General features: G+C 43.2%; 1 protein-coding gene across 4 annotated transcripts in view; it reads left to right on the top strand.

Annotated features, from left to right (window-relative positions):
• LOC124605341 overlaps positions 1-27,146 on the top strand; it is a 103,715-nt gene that overhangs the window by 41,293 nt on the left and 35,276 nt on the right. The window contains exon 3 of one of the 4 annotated variants that reach the window (XM_047136951.1): positions 9,984-10,205. The exons of the other annotated variants lie outside the window; for them this stretch is intronic. The gene's annotated coding sequence lies outside the window, so the exon portion shown is untranslated. The remainder of the gene's footprint in view (positions 1-9,983; positions 10,206-27,146) is intronic. 4 annotated transcript variants of the gene reach the window in all.

Raw genomic sequence — 27,146 nt, forward strand, 5'->3', positions numbered from 1 at the left:
GTTCTCCAAGATTTGATATTAGTGGGTCTTCGAACTGCTTTATAAATGTGACGTGGTTCATTTCTTTGTGATAATCTCCTGTTTTCTTTGACTTAAAGAGCAGGATACTGTTAAGGAGAAAATCTTGTGAGGTGTCACCACAAAGAATAATAAATCCTCCCCCCCCCCCCCCCCCCCCCCCACCACCACCTCCCACTCCTCTTGCTACGAGGCATTGCCATTGTTCCTTTAGCTGTGTCGTATGTCCGTTCCTGCTTGACAGTGTGACCCGAATTGACCCACATTTTGTCAAGCCATACAGCTTCGTCAATATTTGTTATGGATGCCCCTTAAAAATCAGCTTCTCCCTCTCCATCAGCAGCTAATGGCCATAGTGAAAGCCAATGTTGTGTAAAACTGTGAAAAAGGATGTGCGACTGCCTTGAAAAAGTCCTGTTTCTTTAAGTGGGACCAGTAACTTCGTATGAGCAGCGGATGTTTCGTCCTGCAATGATAAACAGAAATGTGGCAATGAATTGCACCCTCTGCAGATGAATAGAGGTTGGTGATCCGCTAATCTGTACATTGTTTTTTCCAGAGGTGTTAAGTTTTCGTGGTTCTTCAGCTTCCTTTTCTTTCTTGATCATTTCCTTCCCAATCTTCACAACAATGTTTTTGTTTATATTCAAAGCTGTAGCAGTTCTCTCGATCACTTTTGGTAACGGAGAGCAGTGGGCCATCATTAAGTTTTTCATTCTCAAAGTAGCTACATAACACACAAACAATTCCTCTTGACTGCCCTTGTGTGGCAATCCCCTGTCCACAAGAATGACATAGAACTTTTTCACTTATAAATTTTGATGAACTTCCCACGTCATTCAGTACCATAAAATGAATAACGGGAACAACGAATAAGAGAGTAACTTCTAGAACCTTAAAAAATGAACACACGAAGTCACAGGGTGCAACCATCACACAGGGCAACAATCTGGTTGCAGCTGGAGCCCACTGCAAGCAGGAAGTGTTGTGTTGGGTAAAAGTTTGGCAACTTCAGGGGATGTGGTGCACCTGCAGTTAGCATGGTATTGGCAGAAAGTGGCCAGGGCCTGCTGCATGGGTCCCCCTGCCCCCTCTACCACTTCTGTCCTCACTGTCAGTTCTAAAGTAATTTTGGACAGACTATAGAGGGACATGGACGTGCACCCATTCTCCAAAAGAGCGATCATATGCATGTAAACTGTCCAATGCACTCAGTAGTGCTGAAAAAAGAGAAATGAAGGCTTCGGAAGAACGACGAATGGGTGTAGTGGATTTCCTTGCAGCGGAAGGTGTGCGTGGAATGGAAATTCATTGAAGAATGGCATTAGTATGTAATGGCTGCCACCATAACTCACCAGAAATGAAGGCTTCGGAAGAACAACAAATGGGTGTAGTGGATTTCCTTGCAGCGGAAGGTATGTGTGGAATGGAAATTCATTGAAGAATGGCACTAGAATGTAATGGCTGCCACCATAACTCACCAGTCTTGAATAATTAGGGCATCCACCTGCTATACGATAGTATCAGTTAATGTGGTGTGGCATTCTAGTCAGGCAACGGCATCTGTCCTTCTTTTAATTGCTTGTGCCATGCCTTGACACTCCCACTGGAGAAGCAGTGTGCTTTGTACATTTCTTGTGTGCGGGTCCTGGGTAAGAATAGGCCCGAGGTATTCCTGCCTGTCGTAAGGGGCGACTAAAAGGAGTTTCAACCATTTCGGCCTTCACTGTGATGGTCCCCATTGGGGTTTGACCTCCATTTTTCAAAATTCTACAGAAGTACGAGCCTTTTGGGGAAGGACACCTTACGTGGTGTATCACCGGTCCTCAGTGCACTAAGACCTTGGCATTCATCATCGTAACGGTGTCGTAACTGCACCCACTGTTCATCAATTTGGGCCTAAACACCTGATGGGTTGCACAAGTTACGCCCATAGTGCGTCCCCATCTGCACCTACGATCATGATGGACTTTCTGTGGCACCTGAAATCCAGCACGGTAGCCAGCCCGTTGTGGTGGTGTCGTCGTGTACCCTGTAGGTTGTAGCCCCCTGACAACACAGGGATCGTACTGCCGATACCTGAGGTGCACCCTCCCCACGTAAGCCAAGGAATAGATGCCGTCTCCCTGGGGCATCAGGACTCCCGGCAATGGTCATCCTGCCAGGTGGCCCTTACTGAGGCTGGGTGGCGCCTGTGGGGAGAGCCCCTGGTCGGAGTGGGTGGTATCGGGGCGGACGTTTCGCAGATGAAACGTCAACATGCATCAGGTCGCTGTGCGGCCGCATCTTCTAAGAGGAAGTGTCTGTGTCTCGGTCTCTGTCTCTGGTTCTGGTACTACTGCCTTTCCCCCCATGGCCACTCCCTGGGAGGAAGGACAGGCCCGCCGGCTTGGGGCGAAATACTTCCCCTGCTATTGAGTCTGTTCTCGGACCGATGGGGGACGTTCGCCACGTCCAAGCCCATGTTCTTTGTACAGCATATTGAGGATATCTTCGAAGAAATCGAGGCTCTTAGTAAATTGCGTTCGGGGTCCATTCTCATAAAGATAATCTCCGCTACACAGTCGGCGGCACTCCAGGCATGCGACCAACGAGGGGACATCCCAGTTTCCATTGTCCCACATCTGGCGCTCAATAGCATGCAGGGGATTATTTTCCATCGGGACCTCCTGCTGCAGTCTGATGAGGAGCTCAGGGCCAACCTGGAGTGCCGTGGCGTGCATTTCGTCCAGCGAGTCCAGCGCGGCCCCAAAGATCGTCGCGTCGATACTGGGGCCTTTATCCTCGCCTTCGAGGGGGATGTTCTCCCGGAGAAGGTAAAGGTGTTGTGCTACCGGTGCGATGTGCGACCTTACGTCCCGTCCCGCCTCCTACGTTTGTTTCAATGTTTGTGCCTCGGGCACATTTTGTCACGGTGTGAAGCTGAGCCCCTTTGTGGTGATTGCGGACGTCCTCTTCGTGAGGGACATACAAGCACCCCACCACCTCGATGTGTCAATTGTCCTGGCCTCCACTCGCCTAGATCTTTCGACTGCCCCGCATATCAGAAGGAGAAGAAGATACAAGAATTGAAAACCTTGGACCGTCTGTCTTATTCTGAGGCCAGGAAGAAACATGACCGCCTCCATCCCGTGATGTTGACAATGTCGTTTGCTTCGGTCGTGTCCACTCCTTCTGCAGTATCCTCACCCCTATCCTGTCCCCCCTCCACCTCCTCACCCCATCCGGGGTCTATGCCTCCGCCTCCCAAATCCATTCGAAATCCTCCTCCCTCACGGGCCCTGCCCCGTCTGCCCCAGGGGCCACCCTTCCTCCTCCTCCTCCTCCTCCTCCTCCTCCTCCGCCTGAGAAGCGATCCTCTTCTCAGGTGTCCATCGGGGAAGCAATATGGACCCCAGCTTCCAAGGTCCGTCGTTCAAAAAAGGACCCCGAGCATGAGGATTTTCTTCGGGTCCAGCCCCCACAGCCCACCATCCCTGTGACTCAACGGTCTTCCTCTCGAACTCTACTCATACCTACTCCCACTTTGACCTCTCGATCTGTTCTACCACTGTTGCCCGTCGGTTCGAGTGGTATGTTCTTTCTGACACCTATTCGAGCGACCATTTCCCCTGTGTCATTCGTCTCCTGCACCCACCCCATCCCCACGTCCCTCAAGCTGGAACATACCGAAAGCTGACTGGGGACTTCACACCTCCCTGGTGACTTTTCCGGACCAAGATTTTCTCAATTGTGACAGTCAGGTCGAATACCTCATGGCTGTTATCATCAATGCGGCCGAATGTTCCATTCCTCGTACTACCTCTTCTTCACGTCGCGTTGCAGTCCCCTGTTGGAATGAGGCTTGCAGAGACGCTATCCGTGCTCGATGACGTGCTTTACACACCTTTCGCCGCCATCCTACGCTGGCGAATTGTATTCATTACAAACGACTCCGAGTGCAATGTTGTAGAGTCATCGAAGACAGCAAAAAAGCTTGTTGGGCATCTTTCACAAGCTCCTTCAACAGTTTTACTTCCTCTTCTGTCGTCCGGGGCGGCCTGCACTGGGTGTCGGGCATTAAGGCCCACTCCTCGATACCTGGCCTAACTTCAGGGAATGAGGTACTTATGGACCCTGTGGATGTCTCCAACGCCTTCGGCCGCTTTTTTGCGGTGGTTTCAAGCTCCGCCCATTGCCATAGTGCCTTTCTTCCCAGAAAAGAGGCAGAAGAGGCTTGGCGACCTTCCTTCCACTTGCTGAATCTGGAAGATTATAATGCCCCCTTTACCATGCGGGAACTCGAACGTGCACTTGCACTGTCCTGGTCCTCTGCCCCGGGGCCAGATGCCATTCACGTTCAGATGCTGACACACCTTTCTCCGGCAGGCAAATGCTTTCTTCTTCGTACCTGTAATCGCGTCTGGACCAAAGGTCAGGTTCCCATGCGTTGGTGTGAGGCTGTCGTCGTTCCCGTGCCCAAACCCAGGAAGGATAGACACCTTCCTTCTAATTACCGCCCCATTTCTCTTACCAGCTGTGTCTGTAAGGTGATGGAGCACATGGTTAACGCTCGGTTGGTTTGGATTCTTGAATCTCGACGGCTACTTACCAATGTTCAATGCGGCTTTCGTCGACGCTGCTCCGCTGTTGACCACCTTGTGACCTTGTCGATGTTCATCATGAACAACTTTTTGCGAAAGCGCCAAACGGTAGCTGTGTTCTTCGATTTGGAGAAGGCTTACGATACCTGTTGGAGAGGAGGTATCCTCCGCACTATGCACAGGTGGGGCCTACGTGGTCGCCTGCCCCTTTTTATTGATTCATTTTTAACAGATCGAATGTTTAGGGTACGTGTGGGTTCCATATTGTCAGACGTCTTCCTCCAGGAGGTGGAGTGCCTCAGGGCTCTGTTTTGAGCATAGCCCTTTTTGTCTTAGCGATCAATCCAGTTATGGATTGCATTCCACCTAATGTCTCTGGCTCTCTTTTCGTCGATGACTTCGCGATCTACTGCAGTGCCCAGAGAACATGCCTCCTGGAGCACTGCCTTCAGCGTTGTCTCGAGAGCCTATACTCATGGAGTGTGGCTAATGGCTTCAGATTCTCTGAAGAAAAGACAGTTTGCATCAACTTTTGCCGATATAAAGCATTCCTTCCACCATCCTTACATCTCGGTACCGTTGTTCTCCCATTCGTGAAGACAACGAAGTTTTTAGGGCTCACATTGGACAGGAAACTTTGTTGGTCTCCGCATGTCTCTCATTTGGCTGCCCGTTGTACATGTTCCCTTAATGTCCTCCATGTTCATCTTTGGGAGCGGATCACACTGGCCTGCTTTGCTTATATTGGTCCATAGTCCGATCAAAGCTGGATTATGGGAGCCTCGTCTGCTCGGCCATCCCTCTTACGCCGTCTCAACTCCATCCATCATCGGGGGTTACGTCTTGCGACCGGATCATTCTCTACTAGTCCCATCGAGAGTCTTTATGCTGAAGCTGCCGAATTACCATTGACCTACCGGCGTGATGTACGGCTTTGTCGGTATGCCTGCCGGCTGTTGTAAATGCCCGACCACCCCTCTTTCTTCGACGATTCTCTTGACCGTCAGTATGGGTTGTATGTGTCTGCCCTGCTGCCCCCTGGAGTCCGCTTTCGTTGCCTACTTCAACAATTGTATTTTGCCCTCCCTACCACCTTCAGAAAGGGTGAGAGCCCGACACCACCTTGGCTCCAGGCTCCGGTTCACATTCATCTTGACCTCTGCTCGCTCCCGAAGGAGGGTACTCCGGATGCAGTGTATTGCTCACGGTTTTGTCGAACTTCGTGCACGACTCGCCAGTAACACCTTTATTTACACTGACGGCTCCAAAGCTGATGATGGTGTAGGCTGTGCGTTTGTCGTCGGGGATGTCACCTTTACATACCGGCTCCTCGACCAGTGTTCCAGCTTTACGGCCGAGCTTTTTGCTCTTTATCAGGCCATTCAGTATGTCCGCCGCCACCGCCATTCTCCGTATGTGCTCTGCTCTGATTCACTCAGTGCTCTTCAGAGCCTTGGAGCTCCATATCCGGTCCATCCCTTGGTGCAACGGATCCAGCAATCCCTCCATTCTTTTGCTGATGATGGCTCTCATGTTAGCTTTATGTGGGTTCCAGGCCATGTAGGAGTGCCTGGGAATGAGGCTGCTGATGCTGCAGCCAAGACTGCAGTCCTCCTGCCTCGGCCAGCCTCCCTTTGTGTCCCATCGTCTGACATTAGTGGGGTTGTTTGTAAGAGGTTTGTATCGTTATGCTGGAATATTTGGTCGTCACTTCAAGAAAATAAGCTCTGGGCCATAAAACCATTCCCAACAACTTGGACACCCTCCTCCCGACCCTCTCGGGGAGAGGAGGTCATTTTGGCCAGGTTGCGGATTGGGCATTGCCGGTTTAGCCACCGCTACCTGCTATCCGGTGACCCTGCCCCGCAGTGCCCTTGTGGTCCTGCATTGACAGTGCGCCATGTTTTATTGTCGTGTCCCCATTTTAATCAATCTTGTGTTGTCCTGTCTCTGCCATCTACCTTACAGGAAATTTTAGCTGATGACGCTCGAGCAGCTGCTCGTGTTCTTCGTTTTATTACTTTGACGGACTTGTCCAAAGACATCGAACTCTTTTAATTATTTTATCTGTGTCTTTGTAAGAACTTTCTGGTGCCCCCCCCCCCCCCCCCCCTTGAGTTTTACCCGATTTTATGTGCACTTACATTTGTGACTGGCTGCTATTGACCTTGTAGTTGAGTGCCCTAAACCCCCCCCCCCCCCCCCCCCAAAAAAAAAAAAAAAAAAAATATATATCTCTCTCTAAAAACAAAGATGATGGGACTTACACAACGAAAGCGCTGGCAGGTCGATAGACACACAAGCATACACACAAAATTCAATCTTTCGCGCAACAAACTGTTGCCTCATCAGGAAAGAGGGAAGGAGAGGGAAAGACGAAAGGATGTGGGTTTTAAGGGAGAGGGTAAGGAGTCATTCCAATCCTGGGAGCGGAAAGACTTACCTTAGGGGGAAAAAAGGACGGGTATACACTCGCGCGCACACACACACATATCCATCCACACATATACAGACACTATATATATATATATATATATATATATATATATATATATATATATATATATATATATATATATACATACACACCCGTCCTTCTTTCCCCCTAAGGTAAGTCTTTCCGCTCCCGGGATTGGAATGACTCCTTACCCTCTCCCTTAAAACCCACATCCTTTCGTCTTTCCCTCTCCTTCCCTCTTTCCTGATGAGGCAACAGTTTGTTGCGAAAGCTTGTTGAATTTTGTGTGTATGTTTGTGTTCGTTTGTGTGTCTGTCGACCTGCCAGCACTTTCATTTGGTAAGTCACATCATCTTTGTTTTATATATATATATATATATATATATATATATATATATATATATATATATATATATATATATATATATTGTACACTTCTTTCCTTCCATTGCCAGGAAATGTATTGTACCCCTTTCCTCTTCTAGTGGATTTTTTTCAGTGTGACTGAGTGTAGTGGATAGTTGACATGTGCACACGTTCTCTCTGTTGTCATGTGATTGTGCACCCATGCCCCTTTAGTAGTGAGCCTGAGGCCTCCACGGTATTATAGGGCTCACGCCAGACAATGGTATTAACATTTGTTCAGCAGTTTTCACTTTTTTCTTTCTTTTTTCTTTTTTATATTCCCACTTCAATTGCTGCAGTGTTGAAAGTTATATTAATGGGAAAGGTAGATCAGTATCAGACACTGCCTATAATAAAGAACAAAATGTTTTGTGTGTGTGTAACTGACAACATTTAACCAATATCAAATAAATTTTATGGTGTATCATAGAACGAAAATTATCGTCTTTAATTATGCTCTTGGAAGACTACAACAGAAGGAACAGGTAGTTACCAAAATGAATCTGTTGCTGGAGTAGATTGTGTACTGTTTTGAAAGTTGCTGAATATTAAAACTGTATGACAGATGGTACTCAAACCCGGAAACTTGCCTTTCGCGGACAATGCTTTTAATGACTAAGCTATTTGGGCATTACTGGTGTTCTGTTCTCACAACTTGACTTTTGCTGGTACCTATCTCCTAGTTTTGGAATGTTGCTTATATTCTCTTGCATACTAAGCAAGACTGTCATTGCTGAAGAAATGATGTTGTGGAGAAATGACTTAAGACAGAAGATTGGTTAGAGCCTAGTTGAGCACATAGTTTTAATCCAGCAAGAAGGTTTTAAGGTGAGGTAGATGTAATTCCAGTTTTAAGGATCCATTCAGTTGCTGCTCTCTTCTTGTAGTAGTGAACTTTACATCACAAGAGCTCTGCATTACTCTTTTTTTGATTCCAAAACAAGATGGAATGCTGTATAACAACACACACTAATTTGAACAGATTCTCTTTTGTCTATTTAACACTACACAGATGGAGTAGTTATACAGCGGATAGTAAGTGCTGCGACATATTACTTATCAAACCAGAGAACTTTAATACTATTTACTTTTAGTAATTGCACCTCTGTTCATGTAATGCGAGCAGCAGAAACAAACTAAATAACTATAGAGTAATGGAAAACTTACTTGCTTTGCGCATGCTTCAATAATTATCATTACATCATTGCTAACTTGTTAGTATTGGAGAGAGCTTTATAACAATCATTTGTGAGCTGACTCTTGATATGGTTTTTGACATGTGGAAGGTATAATACTTCTTGGACACAGTCCCCTGAACAGACTACGTGATTGTACACCACAGTTAGTCTGTACTTGCAAAGTGCTTTTCTTGTTTCTAAGTTGAATACACAACTAAAGGTATCTGATTTTTGAGAATTAGGCCACATTCCCTTTATTCCGTGATGCATGATGGCATGTTTGATAATTCAAAGATCAGTTCATTATTCGTGGTTGCTTCAGTCTTTTTGTGGCATACTCAAGGTGAAGAAATAGCTTGTTAGAGTGGGTACATCACTGTTTCATGTTACTATTTTTATGTTGTATAGCTTTCCTCCTAAGTTACATCTATTTCTGTTTCTGCTGTCAATATTGTGAGAAAGCTTGTAGTGGATAATGTTCTCTGTTTACATATAGAGTTTAGACATAATGTGATAATTTGTGTGTGCGCATTGCGTTTACTGCAATTTTTATGCTAACATTTAAAGATTGCAAGTATGTGGTCTGTAAGTATTATGTGAAGTTTTTTCCCCACGACATTTGTTATTGGCAAAGCAAAATTATCGGAATCCAGGTGCAACGTCAGAACTTCTGCCTGGTCACAAAACTAGGTCTGAGGTTTCATTGTGGAGTCAACTTCATATTTTTACTTGAGAAATATTCAGTGTGTCAATTTTTTTGTTTTACGTTGTCTAAAAGATGAAAGTTAATGTCAAGTTTCATGTGCAAACCTCAGTTAATGTTTGTATTTTTTTTACTACTAGCTACTTTTTTGCCTCATTATGCAAAGTTTGGTGCAGTTTCGCTTGTCATACGCAAGCAACGCCATTATAGTTTTGTTTCCTCCGGGTGGTCATCAAGGCGTTATATTGTGTTTTTGCTTAATGAATTAACTTTAATTACAGTACACTTGCCTACTGTGACCGTAAGAAATAAATTTCAGTGGATTCATTTGATGAAGTATTGCACTTGTCTTCACTTTGTCATGGTTGGGTGTAACTATAACGTTGAAGTTTACTATTAGCAAATCAGTTGCTTAACCTTTCGACATACTCAAATGATAAAACTACATGGAACTGCAAAAGTGTATTTTTTCTGCATCAGCTATAGGATTCAGAGTACGAGAAAAAAATTAAGATCACATTTGTCCGAATAAGATAATCACACTTTTCTTATACAGCTAGACAATACTAACATTAGGAAAAGCATAAATATTAGTATATCTGAAATTTAAGTCTCACATGCCATTTCTTGTTTTTAAGAATGACAGGGGAAAAACATAAAGCAAATAAGCGTCATTCAACACTGGGAAATCGGTCAACATATTGCAGAATCTGTCAGTTGAGTTCCAGATGGCACAAAGAAAACAGAAAAACAGATCAACGAACAAAAGTTGTAGTGATCCCTCACCTCCTTGAGAATGCTGTTATCAACAAAAACTTGATGGAACCATACTCTGAAGTTTATACTACATGTGATGTAAGGTGTGTATCAGACTTCCAGCAGGTCACAAAATATTGATTCAGTTTCTGTCTTCTGGTCTCACTTCTTTGGGTGAAGCATGCCCTTATTATGTGGCAATGCATGCATTTATTATGTGGCTTCTAAGCATATGGACAATTTGCTTTACAGTTATCATCATGGTCTGGTCATTCAGGTGAGTAAGCTACTTAGTGAAATACCTATTCTTCAAATCCTATGATACTCAGAAAGTTAAATTCAAATAATTGTGCCCTTAAAAGGTTGGTAAATGCAGTTTATTTTCCGGAATTCCACTCATTAAGGTCAGTACATCAGTTACGACATTTTGATTGCAATATAGTATCAGCTGTAATAGGGAATGTAAAGATGGGAGAAAATTAAAGAAAACTTGAAATAACATGATGTAATAGACCTGAAGCGTTGGGAGCCTGTAGTTAAATCACTGGGTACTGAAAATAACAAAGAAGGAAAGAAAAAGGGAACTGAAGAAATGTATTAAGGGTGGCAGAGGGATGGAAAACCTTACGAAAGCCAAACTCTGAGCAGACAAGTTGTCCATTTTTCTTTCTGTGTTCAATTTTGGTTAAATGTCAACAAATGCTGTGCGGAGGAGATGTTGAGCTTTAGATACACACAAAGAACATAGATAGCAGCATGAACTTGGCTATGCACCCATCCACCACCTCATTGTCTATGTTGCCCTTATATGGTGAGTGTATTTTTATGCTAATTTCATCATACTTCCAGTCTAGTTGTTTACACTATGGAGCTGTCAGCACTCATAAGACACCAATCTTGATGCATCAGTTTATGGGGAACAAATATGGATGGGCTTCTCATCAACCCATGCCTTAGGCACCATGATGAATCAGATGCAACTACTCTCTTGATAAAATGTATTACGATTGACAGGGACTCATTTCACTGCTAATTGATGATATTGACTGGAAACTTGAGTTCTGTTTGCATGTGATCGGATTATGAACAAATGTTTGTTCCAGGCACTGAAATTCAGAATCAATCGTATCTCTGGGCAGAGACTGATGTCAGCATAATTTTGCGCGCGCACACACACACACACACACACACACACACACACACACACACACACACACAGAGAGAGAGAGAGAGAGAGAGAGAGAGAGAGAGAGAGAGAGAGAGAGAGAGAGAGAGAGAGGGGGGGGGGGGGGGGGGGGGCAGGAAGGAGCAAATGCCAAATGGAATGAGACAACTATGAAAGAAAAGGTGAGAGTTTATGCGAGGACTTGAGAGCAGCAGTTAAAATTTGATGAGAGCAATTATAAACAATAAAAGTATGAAAAAATTGAAGCAGAAACTAAAAATTTAAGACTTGTAACTTCCATGAACGACATCTTATTTTCAAAGAACACTGAACTAGAATTTAAATAATTCCGTTATTAGACAGATACTTGGGCTTATCCTGTCATTGGGGAACATAAATTTATTAAACTGAGCTGATAGGTGATTTTTAAAAATAAGATATAACTCACGAAAACATTAAATGAAATATTTGTATTGCTCCTCGGATTAATCAGAAACACACAGTTAAATGATGTTTTGGAAGTAATGCCAGATGTGGTTTACAAAGTCATTAAAGATACGAAGAAAGTGAAGGTCCCAGGAGGTGTTTGTTGAAATGATTAAAGTTGGAGGAACAGTTTTGAAAATGGGACTAACAGAATTATTAACAGAATTGCAAAAGAAAACCATTCTTCAAAACGGGAACAGCACTTTCTCTACAACAAGAAAAGGGGAACACGCAAAATCAAAAATTTCGATTTATCAGCTGTCTGTCAGTAATGTAATAGACATTCATAAAAATTTTCACTAACTGTATAGAGGGAATGAAATTTTCATGAATCAAAGGGATAAGCAGGCTTCAGAAATTGACATAGCACAATGGATGATTATAGTTTGGAGCAGTGAGTACAAACTATCACTTTTTGTGGGATTTGTGGTTTTTGATAAAGGTCAGTTTCAACAAAATCTGTACTCCCAGCCCCTGAGAAAAGGGCATTATTCAACATGTTAGTATACTGAAAAATACTAATTAATACTTCAGCCTCTATTAGACTTCATCGGGATAGTGAGAAATTTTGAATTGGAAGGGGGAATCGGCAAGGAGATTCTATACTGGCAGAACTGTTCTCAGCAGTCTCGGAGGAAGTTCCATGATTCTCAAGCTGGAAAAACGAAGGAGAAATACATGTTAGTGGACAATATTTGAACCACCTTCATTTTAATGACGACATAGCAATGTTTGCTTCTAGTGCAGCTAAATTTTAGTAACTAATGGTACATACTTATAGAAGTATTTTGCAGTAGGACTGAAAATCAACTGCAGTCTCACTAAAATAATTAATTACTAATACCTTTAAAAGAAAGTAGTAAAAACTAAGATTGAAGTTGTTGCACAAGTTGATGGGTTTTTATACAGGACAACTGTAAATGAATAGTGATTACATATGGCTGTAACCATTGAATGCATCAGTAAGAGTTAGAGGCAATATGAAAGAAATTCCAGTTTAAAAAGTGTTCTATATGACCTCCATTGGTAAGATGGACAACATCTAAGCAATAATTCACTTCATGCTATACATTCTGAAGCTTATGTGGAGTCACTGACGAGCACATTATAAACGTGCATTTTGATCTCTGGAATTTTTGGTGAAGAGGGCACGTGCACAAGGGCTTTCACATAAACTATGAAAAGAAATCTGTGTGTGGAAGGTCAAGAGAACTAGATGGCCAAGAGCAGAACGACGTCATCATCTCCAGTATGACTGATCCAGTGGTTTTGGGAGATGTTGATTTAAAAAAAGGTGTGAATCTCAAAGTGGGGGTGATCCACCTTGCTGAAACATGTAATCCATGGAATCATAACAAACTGTGGCATCAGCCATTACTCAAATGTGTCCTAGTGATGAAGAAAAATGTACTGTAAATTTTTGTGCTGGAAACATGGATATTCTGTGTGTCACTCTGATGTACAATTACACAGGAATGTCTTTTTATAATCCATATCCAAATGTGTCAGTTAAGTTTGCCGCTTAAGGCTACCTCATTGTTAAAAGCTTTTCACTTACGTGTCACCACGCAAATGCCAGCTTTTGATTCACTACTTTTGCACAATGATTCAAATTTTGAACTTCCTTTTACATTCTCCATAATTCTTATCAGTACATAATTATGCATTAAATAGCTATAGTTGTCTGTAATCACAATATTTATTTTGAATATCTGTGTATTTAGGAAATGAAATCTGAACGAACTGGTAAAGAAGGAACAGAAAAGTAAAAATGGTAGTGGGGCATACCATATATACCTGATTATAAGACAAGTTTTTTCCCAAATTCATCATTAAAAAAAATACGGGGTTGTCTTACATTAATAAATTAAAATGTTGCTGCTGGGGTTAGCATTTTTACATTGTGTAATAGAGTATATAAAGGTTCTCTTACATTTACAGGTGAAGATTTGGTTATTATCAGTGTTATGCGAACAATCAAGTGACATTTGACTCACCTGCTACTAGTGCAAGGGATATATGAGAAAATATGCACTATACTGTGTTCATCATCAGAATAAACGTGATGTAAGCGTTACACTGTGTATTGTTACACTCTTGCAGGAATCTCATTGGATTTCATTTCATGTGGAGCCGAAGCCATGCTGACTCGAGCACAGTTAAGTAAGATAATAAACATACATTTTATGCTTTGTGTTACACTCACATTGATTGAGGGATAATATGGGGCAACTGCTTACCAGTGCATTTAACTTGGACAGCCCTAGCCAGCCAGTGATGTGAGCAGTTTCAGTTAAGATGTGAAAAGAGACGAGCATGAAGAGAACGAAATAATATTTGCTAAAATTCCAACAATACCACACGCTTCTTAGGTGACCAGACAGAAGGCATTATATGCTTTCGTTCTCAGATAACATAATATGGCAATTAAAAGCAAGAGTAATGAAAATTCCTAAGCAATTCTTCTGAGCGAGCTATGCGTGATGCAAAAGCCTATTCCAGGGATTTTATTGTACAGTTAAATATTGAAGCCACTGAAATTAATTACAGTCATCCATTTGGTAACCTCTGAACTTTTCATATCCAATCCGAGAAATACAGTAGAACCTCGCTAAAGCTCTTGGATGGTCTGGTTGGAGCAGTAGGTCCATCAGTTTTAGTGTGAAATAATTTGTTTCCAACTTTGCCACTAAATGTTATTGTGTACACATTGGTTGTGTAAATTAGTGACAGTGTTAGTCTTTCACTAAAATGAGTAAAACTATATTACGGCATCAACTTACCATAAACATATGGTGCTGACTTTAGCGAAGAAACTGAAAGTAATTGAAAGGTTAGATAAAAACGATTCACTCCAAAACCATTGCAAATTGCAACTGAGGGAGGGATTGGCATAACAGCTGTTAAAGACTGGAGCGGGGAAAGTAGGAAAACTCTTGAAGGTCGTACAGTCATGACTGACAATGAGAAAGGACTGAAAATATGCAAGACTTTCAAGAAATCTAAAAGTGAAATTCTAGACAGTGCTTTGTGGGTGTGGTTCAAGCAGGTGAGAAGAAAAGAGACTTAATTTCTGGACCGTTCATAAAAGAAAAGGCACTGACTTTGTGATTTCTGGTGGGAAGTTATCTGCTGCCGAAACAGCTGCCATTGAATTCATTCTGAATTTTGGAAACTGGTTGAGTTTAATTTTGATAAAGTGTGCAATATTGATGAGTCTGGTTTAAACTACAAAATGCTTTCCCACAAGAATTCTTGCTGCACAAAGTGAATCTGTAACGGGTGCAGAACTTGACAAATATAGAATAATTATTGGTCTGTAGTAACATTAACCACAGTCCCAAGATACTGCATTGTTATGTTATGGATCATTAAAAGTGTTCTGATAACCCAACCTTTTTTGTGTTCTGACCATGCTCCTGGTCCCATAGGGGACAGATAAGTGACGTTATACTGCAAATTTCAGCACTGCAGCTGTCATCTACTACAGTGTAACGAGTTGACCATCAACAAAAGCCATGAAGCCATCTAAGTGCCACATTTTCTCCTCTTCTTTTGATGTGTTGTTCTGTATGCCGCCAGTGTTCAATGATGACAGGGGACAAAGCTTCATGCATTAGTCCCATTACATCTGGTACCTTAAATGTCTTGTTATTTCTTGCAACAAATCACTTAATTTGGCTCTAGTTCAATTGTGTTCATAGTGATGTGGTGAGGTGGCAACTGTAAAAATGAAGCATTTGTGTGGTGTGCTTGATGCTGTGAAAATTGTTTTCTACGTTTCTACAATCCTTGCCACAAAGACTGTTCAATTTTTCACATTTTTTCGTAAAAATTGAAGTTGTCTTCGTGGTTTAAAGAACTTCTATTAACTACCTTCCATAAAAATCTATAATTAAGCATTTATATTTGCAATGAAAACTGGAATGGTGTGTGCAGTGTGTAATTAAAACAGAATGATGATTAGATGCATCTTAATTAGCATAAATTTAATGAATTATACATTTAAAAGTCATGGTAATTCCAAATTCATCAAAAAAAGAATGTCAGAGTGAGATTTGAACCATCGTGCCATGGAATGTACCATTGTCCAGAATGTTCTTCAAACCTATCGCAAACAATTGTGGCTCGCTGACATGACATCGTTGTTTTGCTGTCGTTATGTATGACATGCATCCTAGAAGATCTTGCAGTCTGTGTTCACACTTGTTCAGGTGAAGTGCTACGGAAGTGTTGGAGGGGGACAGTGATACTAGCTCACACTTGTTCAGGTGAAGTGCTACGGAAGTGTTGGAGGGGGACAGTGATACTAGCTTGAGTGAGAACAAGATGAGTTATGGTGGATAGTAGTGAGTGGGCAGTATGCCAACCAAGAGAATCTATGCCAAATACTTTGGCTTTTTGGGAACACCTACCACATTTAAATTGGAGTTTGCCTGAATCCATTTGTAGCCGGAATTGAACTGACTTCAAAATTGGACAAATACTAAACAATAATATTAATTTCTGCAGAGACAGTGAAAGTCTGTTTAGGAGCCAGTGGTGTACTTAGGTGTTTCGAGCTGCAATGTTGTCAACACTCACTGTTACATGTGATGGGAATGGAAGAGGATACGTCAGCTGCTAGTTCTATGCAGCCTATGAGAGATCAGCAGACGGACGATAAGTTTGGAAGCAAGAGAGATTGTAACTCCTTCACGTCAGGACAGAAGCAAAATACGATGTGTACTCGGATAAAATCAGCTGTGTTCTCAGGTCCCATGGTAATTACAGCCTCAGAAATCTTAATGTAACTGAAAGAAACAGCCAAATACTTGTTCCCCCTGTTGGTCCGGGAATTAGAATATACCCGAGGTATTCCTGCCTGTCATAAGAGGTGACTAAAAGGAATCTCTCACGTTTCGACCTCATGTGATGGTCCCCTGTAGGGCTTGATCTCCATTCTTCAAAATTTTCCCGAAGAGCGAGCCAATTGGGGAAGGGCACCTTACACGGTGCATTGTGGCCATCGTGCATTGAGACCTTTAGCCCGCTTTCTCGTCGCCGCCTTTCAGTCCCGCCCATTCTCCATCTCTTGGGACACCTTCCTGGGTGCGTTTCCCACCAACGTCTATGCAGTGTCGCTTTCTGCGTCGACGATGACCATGGACTTCTTTGCACCTGATATCCAGCATGGTAGCCAGTCCGTTGTGGTGGGGCCACTATGTACCCTGTTGGTTGTAGCCCCCTTACCACACAGGGATTGCTCTGCTGATGCCTGCACCTTTAACTCCCCATGTATGCCAAGGGGTAGATGCCCATCCTACTGGGACATTGGGACTCCTGGCAATGGCATCCTGCTAGGTGGCCTTTGCTGCGGCTGGGTGGTGCCTGTGGGGAGGGCCCCTGGTCAAAGTAGGTGGCATCAGGGTGGATGACACGTGATGAAGTGTAGTCCATCATCTCTTGCTGATGGTGAAACACCAGCAGTCTCTAAATGTTAACAAGCTCAATTCAATGCACAGAAGTACAGCCCCAAATCGTTGCCCTCCCTGGCCACACCATAGGAGGAATGTCAGGCTAAGGATGGCAGCGGATCTTATTTGCCCCAGTACCTTGTATGTTGAAGAGCTGATGGGGAATCTTTCATGACAACGAAGCCTCAGTTTTTTGTTGAGCATTTAGAGGACAAGTTCGGGGAGGTGGAGGGCTTGTCCGCAATATCTGGGTCAGTCTTGATCAAAACAGCACCCTCTGCCCAGTCATGGGTGTTAATCGCTTGTGACAAGCTGGGAGATATTTCTGTAACCATCACACCCCATAAGAACTTAAATATGGTCCAGGGTATTATATTTCACATGGACCTTCTTTTGCAGTCTGAGACAATGAGCTGCATGCCAATTTAGAGCAGCAAGGTGTACATTTCATCCGGCGTGTCCACCGGGGTCTGAGGGATAATCAGGTTGCCACCGGTGCCTTCATCTTGGCCTTCGAGGGTGATACATTGCCCGAGAAAGTCAAGGTGATGGTCTACCGGTGTGATGTAAAGCCCTATATCCCTCCCCCGATGCGGTGCTTTAAGTGCTGGAAGTTCGGCCATATGTCTTCCCGCTGTACTTCCAGTCGAGATTGTGGACCCCCATTACATCCCAATACTCAATGTGCCCTGCCTCCTATCTGTGTCAGCTGCGAAGAGCATCATTCGCCTTGCTCGCCAGATGGGAGGATTCTCCAGAAAGAAAGGAAAATCATGGAGTACAAGACGCTGGATCGACTGACATACACTGAGGCTAAGAGAAAATTTGAACGCTTGCATTCCTGTGGATATGACCTCTTACGCTGCCGCTACAACAGTTCTGGCACCATCAGCTTCGCCAACCCCAGTCACCTCTCTGAGCTGGAAGGCTACACCTGCCCCCTTGATGGTGGGCGGCATTTCCATTCCTGTTGCTCCTGCACCACCTACTTCGGGAACAACGCTCCCCAACCATCACATATGTCCGTCTCCACTTTTAAGCCGGAGAAGTGTTAGTCTTCTTGGGCTTCTCTTGCTAGGAAGGGGTCCCTTGGGTCACTCCCTTCCCAGATTTCTGCTAGTGGGAAAAATGACACCTGCCAGTGGCTGAAGAGCCCAAAAGCAGCTGGTTGTAGGGCTTCACACTCATCCTCAGTCCCGGAGACTGGGCCAGTGAAGTCCTCCCAGCCATGGAAACCCAAGGAGCAATGAGAGAAATCCAAAAAGAAAACCCCTAAGACCAAGGAGATTGCAGTGGCAGCCACACCACTGCTACGTACAAGCTCTGCATGTGAGGATGGGGTGGAAATTTTGGCGTCCGCTGAGGACCTAGATCTCGCCAGGCCCTCAGACACAATGGATATAGACTGCTCAGGCAATAAGTCTGTGGCAGCAGGTGACTCTTGAGGCGTAACCTACGTAATTGAATGTTCCATGTCTTCAAAGTCTCACGATCGCATCATTCTCCAGTGGAATTGCGGCAGGTTTTTCCATCATCTGGCTGAGCTACGGCAGCTGTTATGCTTTACACCTGCTATCTGCTTTGCCCTCCAGGAAACCTGGTTCCTGGCAATGCGGACCCCTGCCCTCTGTGGCTATAAGGGACATTACAGGAACCGTAGCGACTATAATTGAGTGTCAGGTGGAGTTTGTGTTTATGTCCTAAGCTCAGTCTGTTGTGGCACTGTGCCCCTTCAAACCCCTCTTGAAGCTGTGGCTGTAGAAAATAACTGTCTGCAATGTATATCTTCCTCCAGATGGTGCAGTACCCCTGAATGTATTAGCTGCACTGATTGATCAACTCCCTAAACCTTTCCTACTTTTGAGAGATTTTAACGCACATAACCCTTGTGGGGTGGCACTTTGCTTACTGGTTGAGGCAGAGATGTCGAAACTTTACCGTCTCAGTTCGACCTCTCTCTCTTAAATACTGGGTTTGCCACACATTTCAGTGTGGCCCATGGTATTTACTCGGCCAATGATAAATCAGTTTGCAGCCCAGGACTTTCCCATCTATCCACTGGGGAGCACATGACAACCTGTGTGGTAGTGACCACTTCCCCATCTTCCTGTCACTACCCCAGTGTCAGGCCCATGGACGTCTGCCCAGATGGGATGGGCTTTAAACAAGGCGGACTGGGAAACTTTCACCTCTGCTGTTACCATTGAATCTCTCCCACACAGTAACATCGATGTGATGGTTGAGCAGGTGACTACGGCAATTGTTCTTGTGGCTGAAAATGAGATCCCTCGCTCTTTAGGGTGTCCCCGGCAAAAGGCAGTCTCTTGGTTGTCTCCGGAAGTTGCTGAAGGAATTATGGAGCGTCGGCGAGCTCTGCCGTGGCATAAGCAGCACCCTTCCCTGGACCACCTCACAGCCCTTAAATGGCTCCGTGCCTGCGTTCGCGAACTTATCAAACGACGCAAGCAAGAGTGTTGGGAAAGATAAGTCTCGACCATTGGGTGCCATACGTTGCCATCCCAAGTTAAACGTGTTTTCAGGTACCTGACACCAAAGGTGTTCTGGTGTTACCATAAATGGCGTGTTATCTACCGGCGCAAACGTGATTGCCGAGCACTTTGCGCGAGCCTCTGCGTCGGAGAATTACCTCCCAGCTTTTGCACTCTCAAACGGCAGCTGGAAGGGAACGTCCTCTCATTCACTACACTCTACAGTGAATCCTATAACGCCCCATTTACATAGTGGGAGCTCCTCAGTGCCCTTGCACATTGCCCTGACACAGCTCCTGGGCCTGATCGGATCCACAGCCAGATGATTAAACATCTCTCATCTCACTAAAAGCGACATCTCCTCGTTATCTTCAACCGGATCTGGTGCGATGGTACCATTTCCATGACAGTGGTGGGAGAACACCATTGTTCCAGTGCTCAAACTTGGTAAAAACCCGCTTGATGTGGACAGCTATCGGCCCATCAGCCTCACCAACGTTCTTTGTAAGCTGCTGGAACGTATGGTATGTCGGCGGTTGCGTTGGGTCATGGAGTCACGTGGCCTACTGGCTCTGTCAGGGCGGCTTCTGCCAGGGTCACTCTACCACTGATAACATTGTGTCCCTTGAGTCTGCCATCCGAACAGCCTTTTCCAGACGCGACACCTGGTTGCCGTCTTTTTTACTTACATAAAGCATACGAAATGACCTGACGATGCCATTTCCTTGCCACATTGTATGAGTGGGGTCTCTGGGGCCCACTCCCGATTTTTATCCAAAACTTCCCATCACTCCATACTTTCCGTGTCCAAGTTCGTGCCTACCATAGTTCCATCCATACCCAGGTGAATGGAGTCCTGCAGGGCTCTGTGTTGTCTATTTTTCGCGGTCATTAATGGTCTAGCAGCAGCTGTCTGGCCCTCCGTCTCACCTTCTCTGTATGCAGATGATTTCTGCAGCCCACGGCTTCCAGTTTTGAGCCGCAAACTCATGTGTCATGCACTTCTGTCCGCGTCGTACCGTTCATCTGGACCCAGAACTTTACCTTAATGATGATCCGCTCACTGTAGTGGATACATATTGATTCTTAGGGCTGGTTTTTGATGCTCATTGATTTGGCTTCTTCATCTTAATTAGCTTAAGCAGAAGCACCTCAATGCCCTCCATTGCCTGAGCAGCACCAATTGGGGTGCAGATCGCACTACGCTGCTGCGGCTCTACAGAGCCCTTGTTCAACCCTGAATTGACTATGGGAGTGTGGTTTATAGTTCGGCAGCACCCTCAACATTGCATTTACTCGACCCTGTGCACCACTGCGGGGTTCAGCTAGTGACAGGAACTTTTAGGACGAGTCCGGTGGCCAGCGTACTGGTGGAGACTCGGGTCCCTCCATTGCAGATCAGACGTGCACAACTGCTCGCCATTTACGTTGCATATATTCCTAGTTCTTCTGAGCATCCGAATTACCATTTCCTTTTTCCACCCGCAGCAGTCCATCTCCCCCATCGGCGGCCCAGGTTGGGGCTAACGATTGCGGTTCGGGTGCAGTCCTTTCTTCTGAACTGGAGTCCTACCCTTTACCACCTCTACTTGTGGTCTGATCATGTATGCCTCCATGGTGTATGCCTTGGCCGCAGCTTTGTCTGGACCTTTCACATCACCTTAAGGACTCCATTAACTCTGTGGCTCTCCGATATCACTTCCTCTCGATTCTAGATGTGTACCAGGGCCATCAGTGGTTTACACCAACAGCTCGGTGGCTGATGGTTACGTAGGCTTTGCATATTTTCATAGAGGACATATTGAACAGCACTCGTTGCCAGATGGCTGCAGTGTTTTCACTGAAGAGCTGGAAGCCGTATCTCATGCTCTTGAGCACATCCGCTCATGCCCTGGCGCGTCATTTCTGCTATGTACTGACTCATTGAGCAGCCTACAAGCTATCGACTAGTGTTACCCTTGCCATCCTCTGGTAGCATCCTTCCAGGAGTCCATCTATGCTCTGGAATGGTCCCGTCGTTCAGTGGTGTTTGTGTGGACCCTGGACATGTCGGAATCCCAGGCAATAAACTTGCCGACAGACTGGCCAAACAGACGACGTGGAAACCGCTTCTGGAGATGGGCATCTCCGAAGCTGATCTGCGTTCTGTCTTACGCTGCAGGGTTTTCAGGCTTTGGGAGACGGAATGGCATAACAGTACGCACAACAAGCTGCGTATCATTAAGGAGACGATGAATGTGCGGAAGTTTTCCATGTGGTTCTCTCGCAAGGAATCAGTTGTCCTCTGCTGGCTCCACGTTGGCCATACATGGCTAATGCATGGTCACCTACTCCATCGCGAGGACCCACCTCTGTGTCGCTCTGACTCCCAAATGACAGTCGTCCACCTCTTGCTGGACTGCCCACTTCAGCTGCTCTACGGCGGACTTTTAACTTCCTCAGCTCCCTACCTTCAGTGTTGGGTGATGATGTCTCAGCAGCAGCTTTAGTTTTAAGTTTTATCCGTGAGAGTGGATTTTATACTTCTATGAAGGTTTTAGCACATGTCCTTTGTTTCTTTGTGTCCTCCACCCTAGTGCTTTTAGGGTTGAAGTTTTAATTTGTTGCAGAGTGGCTGTCTTCTCCTTTTTCTTCTCGTGGTCACCCAGCCGCTATAATCTGCTTTCTTGTTTCACTCTCTTCTGTTTCTAGCACCTCTGTTGTTTTCTTGTCCTCTTTCGTTCCCTTTAGGGTTTGTTGCTTTTCCTTCATACTTGTGGTTTTTCCTTTCTTTCTGTTTTGTGTTATATGTCTTGTTTGTTTTATTCTCACACTTAGGATATTGTTTTATTAGGAACAAAGAACTGATAACGTCTTAGTTTGGTCCCTTCCCCCCTCTTTTAAACCACCGCCACCACCACCACCACCACCACCAACAACAACAACAACAACAACAATTACTTGAGGGAATGAAGATATAAATTTCATGGCTGTGCTATTAGAATGATAATGATAATTACAGATAGTGATACCACAGACGACAGGGTTAGTAAGTGAAGAATGTAGGGAGACAAAAAAGAAAATGTTCTGTGGATTAATGCACCAACAGTTTGTAATTTTGATTGATCGGAGTATGTTAAAAATATATTTTTATTGAGAAGCCTTTTGAAAAAAGATGTCATCCTATATTCAGAGTTGTCTTGTATGTGGGTAAATACAGTAGATTTTTTAATGCAAAAACCATTTAAAAACTTGAAGTTGCAGCAATTAAAGACATATGTTAGGAATTCTAGAACACACAGAAAAACAGTGTATCAGAAAACATATGGCCATAATGAAAACAAAATTGAGGTGGGCGTTACATGTAGCCAGGCAAATTGAAATGGATGAACCAAAGAAATTCTTTTGAGGTATAAAAGATCAGATCAGTTACCCAATGGAAGGTTGGTAGATGACATTGGGAAACGTCCAAGAATACATAGAAAGGTCTACATGTAGAAAATGATTCCAGTAGTGACAATCAGAAGAGTTGTAGTGTTGATATTCGTTTTTGTTTGTGTTGTTGTTGTTGTTGTTGTTGTGGTGGTTGTGGTCTTCAGTCCAGAGACTGGTTTGATGCAGATCTCCATGCTGCTCTATCCTGTGCAAGCTTCATCATCTCCCAGTACCTACTGTAACCTACATCCTTCTGAATCTGCTTAGTGTATTCATCTCTTGGTCTCCCTCTATGATTTTTACCCGCCACACTGCCCTCCAGTACTATATTGGTGATCCCTTGATGCCTCAGAACATGTCCTACAAACCGATCCCTTCTTCTAGTCAAGTTGTGCCACAAATTTCTCCTCTCCCCAATTCTATTCAGTACCACCTCATTACTTATGTGATCTACCAATCTTCAGCATTCTTCTTTAGCACCACATTTCAAAAGCTTCTATTCACTTCTTGTCTAAACTATTTATCGACCATGTTTAACTTCCATACATGGCTACACTCCATACAAATACTTTGAGAAATGACTTCCTGACACTTAAATCTATACTCGATGTCAGCAAATTTTTCTTCTTTAGAAACGATTTCCTTGTTGTTGCTAGTCTACATTTTATATCCTCTCTACTTCGACCATCATCAGTTATTTTGCTCCCCAAATAGCAAAACTCATCTACTACTTTAAATGTGTCATTTCCTAATGTAATACCCTCAGCATCACCCGATTTAATTTGACTACATTCCATTATCCTCGTTTTGCTTTTGTTGATGTTCATCTTATACCCTTCTTTCAAGACACTGTCTGTTCGGTTCAGCTGCTCTTCCAGGTCCTTTGCTGTCTCTGACAGAATTATTGTGTCACCAGCAAACCTCAAAGTTTTTATTTCTTCTCCATGGATTTTAATTCCTACTCCGAATTTTTCTTTTGTTTCCTGTACTGCTTGTTTAATATATAGGTTGAATAACATTGGGGATAGGCTACAACCCTGTCTCATTCCCTTCCCAACCACTGCTTCTCTTTCATACCCCTTGACTCTTATAACTGTCATCTGGTTTCTGTACAAATTGTGAATAACCTTTTACTCCCTGTATTTGACTCCTGCCACTTTCAGAATTTGAAAGAGAGTATTCCAGTCAACATTTTCAAAAGCTTTATGTAAGTCTATAAATGCTGGAACCGTAGGTTTGTCTTTCCTTAATCTTTCTTCTAAGATAAGTCGTAGGGTCAGTATTACCTCACATGTCCCAACATTTCTATGGAATCCAAACGGATCTTCCCCGAGGTCGGCTTCTACCAGTTTCTCCATTCGTCTGTAAAGAATTCATGTCAGTATTTTGCAGCCGTGTCTTATTAATCTGAAAGTTTGGTAATTTTCAGGTTTTGGGATTGGAATTAATAATATATTCTTCTTTAAGTCGGAGGGTATTTCACCTGTCTCGTACATCTTGCTAACCAGATGGTAGAGTTTTGTAAGGGCTGGCTCTCTCAAGCCTGTCAATAGTTCTAATGGAATGTTGTCTATTCCCAGGGCCTTGTTTCAGCTTAGGTCTTCCAGTGCTCTGTCAAATTCTTGAAATTCTTCTGCCATTTCATCTTCACCTAAGTTCTCTTCCATTTCCATAATATAGTGCTCAAGAACATCACACTTGTATAGACGCTCTATATACTTCTTCCACCTTTCTGCTTTCCCTTCTTTCCTTAGAACTGGTTTTCCATCTGAGCTCTTGATATTCATACAAGTGGCTCTCTTTTCTCCAAAGGTGTCTATAATTTTCCTGTAGGCAGTATCTATGTATCTTACCCCTAGTGATAAATGCCTCTACATCCTTATATTTATCCTCTGGTCAACGCTGCTTAGTCAAATTGCACTTCCTGCAGATCTCATTTTTGAGAAGTTTGTAGTCCTTTTTGCCTGCTTCATTTTTATATTTTCTCCTTTCACCAGTTAAATTCAATCTCTCTTCTGTTACCCAAGGATTTCTACTAGCCCTCGACTTTTTACTTACTTGATCCTCTGCTGCATTCACTATGTCATCTCTCAAAGCTGCCCACTCTTATTCTACTGTGTTTCTTTCCCCTGTTCTTGTCAGCTGTTCCCTAATGCTCTCTCTGAAACTCTCTACAACCTCTGGTTCTTTCAGTTTATCCAGGTCCCATCTCCTTAAATTCCCACCTTTTTGCAGTTTCTTCAGTTTTAATCTACAGTTCATAACCAGTAAATTGTGGTCAGAATCCACATCTGCCCCTGGAAGTATCTTACAATTTAAAACCCGGTTCCTAAATATTTGTTTTACAATCATATAATTTATTTGAAACTTTCCAGTGTCTCCAAGCCTCTTCCACATATACAACCTTCTTTCATGATTCTTAAACCATGTGTTAGCTATGATTAAGTTATGCTTTGTGCAAAATTCTACCAGGCCGCTTCCTCTTTCATTCCTTACCTCCATTCCATATTCACCTACTACTTTTCCGTCTCTTCCAATCACTACAGATCTTACATTGAAATATGTATGATTAAATAATTTTCTTTGTATTATAGAGCACTAATGATGCTTAGCATGAGTAGATAAAAGTGTTTATCAAACAAATTAATTCAGTTGTAAGACAATTATTTTGTTGTGTTAGCGATTTTCAAACTTGTTTTGGTGACTGAATACATTTGAAATGCTAAATTTTCTACAGAGCCCTAAAATAATATGTTCTTTTGTTAATTACATCATTTAATGAAAATGATACACAAACAGGTGCATTATACTCTACTGATGTAAACAACAATATAAAAACTCCACACAGTAATACAGTACACAAAAATAACACTGTTGATTCCACTGTGAATTGATAAAATTATTTCAGCTTAGTGGGAGGTATGAAGTTATTTTTGTATTTTTGGCCAACTGTCAGGCTTGATAAGAGAGCTTGGGACACATGTTAGGTTCACCATCCAGTCAGTTTGATATTTTGGCTTTGTAGCTGAATGTTCTGAGAATCCCATTTCACTTGAGTATGTTGTTGGGAATGGGAGAACACCATCTGTGTGGCCAGGGCCATTTGTGGATATTCATCAACAAAAATGAAATGATGACGTTTTGAACAATACTTTCATGCTTGAATGTTATGTCATTTCTGAAAAGGATTCACAGACTTAATTTGAAATATTTAATGGCTTTTGCAAATTTGCTACAAAAGGATTCTTAATCCATGAATTCAGTTTGTTTTGTATTTTGATCTTTTGCAAATTTGGTACAAAAGGATTCTTAATCCATGAATTCAGTTTGTTTTGTATTTTGATCTTCAGGAAAATGTCTCAGAAGATGTGCTCGTATCATGGAGACATTGGATCATTTCTTCAAATATTTCAGTCAGTAATTCTGCTGTCTCGCCAACAATGACATTTAGTCTTAAAAACCTTTAAAGTTCTCTCTTGCAAACACAAACAATCCAAAAATATATATTTTTTTAAAGCGGTTATTTTGTTATTGGTATTAAAAACAGTTGTCTGTCTTCCTTATGAGATCATTTATTCATTAATTTTTCCCACTTATATGCCAGAAAAGTTAGTGTCAAGATCAAGTTGCACCACTCAAATGGTCTTTTAAATAAAAAATAATAAAAATTTTAAAAAGTCGTAAAAGCTTATAATTTACCTCCTAGTTTGAATAATCTTGTTAAGGTCTTACCCAAGATAACCACCTAACCTTGGCGTGGAACAGGAGTGTTTTATGTCTGCCCCAAAGTCTTCACACAACATTGAAAACAATTTGCATGAAGTGGGTGTGATTTAACCCTTTCGTGACCAGTGGAAATTATAGTTCCCACTTTTTTTGCTTTCGCAATAAGTTCAGTGGTAATCAGTGTTCTCACTTCTAGCATCTGCTGCCATCTCTGTTATAGTGTGCTAACCGCCTATAGAATGTCAACTGGCACCCAGAAGCTGTTGTGCGTCTTTAGACAGTCAATGTAGAGGTGATGTTTCTGAGTGA

This window comes from Schistocerca americana, chromosome 3 (assembly GCF_021461395.2).
Source record: "Schistocerca americana isolate TAMUIC-IGC-003095 chromosome 3, iqSchAmer2.1, whole genome shotgun sequence".
NCBI classification, from domain to species: Eukaryota; Metazoa; Arthropoda; class Insecta; order Orthoptera; family Acrididae; genus Schistocerca; species Schistocerca americana.